General features: G+C 40.7%; 1 long non-coding RNA gene across 1 annotated transcript; it reads left to right on the top strand.

Moving 5' to 3' along the window:
• The first annotated feature begins 309 nt into the window (after nucleotides 1–309).
• LOC134295576 (uncharacterized) lies at nucleotides 310–4384 on the top strand. Its single transcript, XR_010002205.1, has 2 exons — nucleotides 310–834; nucleotides 1902–4384. It is a non-coding gene; the product is annotated as an uncharacterized LOC134295576 (long non-coding RNA).
• The last annotated feature ends 246 nt before the right edge of the window (nucleotides 4385–4630 follow it).

Below are 4630 nucleotides of genomic sequence, written 5' to 3'. Positions count from 1 at the left end.
TAGAACGCGAATAGGGTTGTTGTATGTTTTCCAGGCTGTATGGCCATATTCTCTCCTGACGTTTTGCCCACATCTATGGCAGGCATCCTCAGAGGTTGTTACCTCACAACCTCTGAGGATGCCTGCCATAGATGTGGGCGAAACGACAGGAGATAATACTTCTGGAACTTGGCCATACAGCCCAGAAAACATACAACAACCCTGTGATCCTGGCCATGAAAGCCTTCGACAACACATAGAACGCTAATATTTGCTCCCTTTATGTGCCCTTATGCGTAACTTTGCTGTCTCCTTTCTTTGGATATCTAAACATTGGCAATAAGTATCCTTTGACCTGTGGTTTGTGTCTTGTTCGTGGCATAGGCAGGAATAAGTCAAAGCTAAGAATGAAGGAGGAAAGCGGAAGAAGGAGAAAGAAACTGGGACATTTGAAAAGCAGTTGATGGAAGTGAGACAGCAAAGGATTATCCAGGACTGTTCAAGGCAAATCAGGACAGTTAGAAGATATAGAAACCAAAATAAGTAGCCATTTGAATAAATTCTGAGTTCTATTTGCGTACTTTTTAAAGGCAGGGGTGAGTAAAATGAAGTCTGCAAGAATCTTTGTGGAGCTCAATCCTCACAGTCCTCATGTGTTGTAGTTAATTATTGTATCCTGGTGCATAAGAAGTCATCCATGAGTTATTTTGCCACCTCAGGCCTGTTTAAAATCTGAAATTGCTTTTAATTTTTTTAAAAAGGCGACTGATCAATTGTTAGAAGCAGATGGCCACCTCTACTGTTTCTGGAGTCACCAGCGAGTATTATCATTACATTATCTTCTGGAAGGAAGAGGTAAGTTTTGTCTTCCCTGAAGCCACTGGATTTTTGGTCTGGCCAATAACAAGATTAAACTTGATCTCTTTCCTGTGCTATTTCCAAGAACAAGGGAGGTACCATCTCCACCCAGTAATGTTCCCTTGGGTAATAATTTCTTTCAGCCTTTTTATACATTGCCAGTGTGTCCTTTTTCTGCTGCTGTCGCAGGGTCACATGCAGATAAGGCAGGATGAGAAGAGATGTGGAGAAAATTGAGTACTCGCTTGCACGAGGCAGAGAGAAACCATAACAGCAGATTTTGGGTGTCACAAAATTCCTCTACTGATTAGCCATTTAATTTGTTATGACAGTCATGGAGACCCTATGGCAGAGCTTTTCAAACTGTGTGTTGCAACACCGTGTTGGCTGAATTGTGTAGGAGTGTTATGTGAATGTAACAGGAAACAACAGAAATCTTGCAAATGTATGTTATTATATTACAAATCATATATTTTTAAAATATATACATTTCGTTATTACAATTTATATATGTATCCATCACTTTTATATGGGTTCGGGTCAACTTCTAGTTTACTAGTAAAACTGAATTACTGCATCGTGAAATGATGCATGTCTAAAAAGGATGTCACCAACATGAAATGTCTGGAAAGCTCTGACTGATAGACTTTATAGCACAAGGGAGACAAATAGGCATTGGTGATGGTCTCTGTGGCATATCCCGGCCCCTCCTCCTCCTCACAATTAACCTGTCAATTGTTGCCAGTCCCACAATATTTCCATCATCTACTTTGTGTAATGTATGAATGATTGAGGGCCAGACTGATTGCACCTGGCTTGGCATTTTGTTGACCTTCTCCTGCTGAGAAGTATCTATAAGCTCCAGATAATTGTAATTGTTCCAGATTCTGAGTTTCCAAAGAATACAAATATATCAAATAATGTCTAGCCACCATCACATATGGTTAAATAATTCATAGAGCTAATTTATTATTATAATTGCACTAGACAGCATATTAGATTTACCAGTGATTTATCAGCCATCTCTTTTGAAATTTCAACATGCCCTTCTCTTTATTTTCCAGTACTGTCAGGAAAACCAATTTCAAGCCCTGGACTGCAATGAAAATTTATCATGAACAGCAGGAGCCCTTCAGAACTGGTGCATGATAGTCAACGTGACTGACAAGTGTGACAATTAGTATCTCAGGAACTGTGACAAATCCTTTCTCACACTGTTTTTCCACCTATGACAACTGGAAACATCACAATTCATGATGTCTAAAATGTTATTATCTTCAAGGGTGGCTTCCTTGCTTCTGGGAGATAATGAAAAAGCTGGTGACATAGCTTCAAGTCCCGCACCAAAAATCCCTTTTCTTCTAGAAGTTATGCATAAAATTTCCCAAATCTGAAATGGCCATACATCCATGTCAATATCTTCAGGAAATGCTATATGTAAAATCCAACACAGATCTTCTTCTGAAAGAAGTATTGCAATGTTTTGGTCCTCCCTTTCACCCACATCATGACTCACAAATGGTATCATGTTGAGCATTTCCCTGCTTTCATTCACAGCAGCTAAAGTAGTAGATGAAAGAGTCAGGCGGCTCTCTTATCAGAAGTTTTTCTAGGATTCTTGTCTGCCATCCCAATGCAGATTCCAGCTATACTTCAGAATTATAGCAGTTTGATACCACTTTAACTACTATAGCCTCATTCTAGGGAATCCTCCGTTTTGTAGTTTGTTGTGGCACCAAAGCAATTTGACAGAGAAGGGAAAACATCTTGCAAAGCTGCAAATCCCAGAGTTCCAAAACACTGATCCATAACAGTTAATGTGGTGCCAAACCTCTATACTTCTGCAGTGTGGACAGGAACGTAGCCAGAAAAAAATTTCGGGAGGGGTTTTGAAAATTTCGGGGGGGGGGGGGTTGAACCCCTAGCACATACCCCTCCCCGCTACAAACCTGTCAATATCTGCTTGAGATAGTGCCTGGAGGGACTCTTAATGTTTTGCATCTCATAGACTTAGCATGGGGATTTGGTTAACCAGTTAAAATTCATGAGTAAACGAGATTTTTTTTATAACTTGAAAAATTTCGGGGGGGGGGGGTTGAACCCCTACCCCCCCCCCCCTTGCTACAGGCCTGAGTGTGGATACAACCTCAGTTTCAGGATTCTAGAGCCATGGAATTAAGTGTACAGCAGCGTATACAATGATGGATCTACTTAGCAAACAATTGCTTAACACAACATTCTATATGGACCATATCTGGGACAAATATTAATTTCCCCATCACCTGACTCTGACTTCATTATTGTAAATCTTTCCTGGTTTCTCTTTGTGCTGACTTGGCACATGATACTCAAAGGGCGAACAATGCCAATATGTCGCAGCACTTGATAAGATCTGTACCAAACCGTTGCCTGCTTGGAAGTGAACTTTGCCTCTATAGCAACGTATTACAGGTGTGCCTTTTATTTGCATATAGCCTTTTGTACACTGAAGCAAACAATTGACCTTCAGCACTTTCAGAGTTCTTCTGAATGTGGGTGTATCTAAGCCAAGCTTTGCCAAATGCCTTGCCCTATTATTATACTGTACTTCCCTTGGTCTGCTTTGCCCTTGGAGATATAAGCATCACATGTTTATTTGCAAGGTCTTCCAGGTTCCTTTCTTGGCCACGTCTCCTCTCCCTTTGGTTTGTTCCTTATTTGCCTTCTTTATTACTATATGACTGTGCTTAAGTGAAGATCTTACGTCAGGGTTCCATCGACTATTTGCATGGGAAGTTATGCACTATTTGTAATAATCAGTGCAACCTCAAAACCTGCAACTTGTCAGAGATGGAAACGGGGACAAGTGAGACTAAGGCCCTTTCCACACAGCTGTATAAAATCCACATTGAACTGGATTATATGGCAGTATGGACTCAGCTGTATGAGCCCCCGGTGGTGCAGCAGATTAAACCACTGAGCTGCTGAACTTCTTGACTGAAAGGTCGGTGGTTTGAATCCGGGGAGCGGCATGAGCTCCTACTGTTAGTCCCCACTTCTGCCAACCTAGCAGTTCGAAAACATGCAAATGTGAGTAGATCAATAGGTACCGCTCCGGTGGGAAGGTAACGGCGTTCCATGCAGTCATGCTGGCCACATGATCTTGGAGGTGTCCATGGACAATGCTGGCTCTTGGACTTAGAAATGGAGATGAGCAGCACCTCCCAGAGTCAGACTCGACTAGACTATTAATGTCAAGACTATTAATATCTGGTATCTGGTATCTGCATTCATTTATCCACATCCAACAAAAGAAGTTCTCTCTGAGCATTTTCTAAGTTCTCTAGCATGACTCTATGCCAGACGTCCATTTGCTATTATCCATTGTTTTGTGAATCCATGCAAAATTTGGGAATGTATTCCCTGTGTTTATGGGAGTCATGCTGTATTGGGGGGAAAAACCCTCCTTTATCTTTAGGGAAAGTAGTTATATTTAAGGAAACATTTAGCACAAAAGGATGCTTTTGCCTCTAATAAACCCATATAATAAATACATTCTTCCCCTTCATTTCTCTCTCTTGCATATTTCATACTTGCTGCCCTCAAATATTATTAAGATACATCAGAGATAGAGTATGCTTTTAATGTAACCCATTAAAAATAAATTGCAACCTTTTATTTAGTTAATCCATTTTAAAATTCTGTTATCGCTCATGGTTCTAAGCAGCCTGCATGCAACATGATTAAATAATAACATATTCCTCAAAAAGATGACAAAGCAGTCCTCGAGGAGAGAGATGGCAAAAGGGAGGAC

Source organism: Anolis carolinensis, chromosome 1 (genome assembly GCF_035594765.1).
Source record: "Anolis carolinensis isolate JA03-04 chromosome 1, rAnoCar3.1.pri, whole genome shotgun sequence".
Taxonomy (NCBI): Eukaryota; Metazoa; Chordata; class Lepidosauria; order Squamata; family Dactyloidae; genus Anolis; species Anolis carolinensis.
The sequence above is the reverse complement of the archived record's forward strand: the minus strand, read 5'-3'. Positions and strand labels throughout refer to the sequence as shown.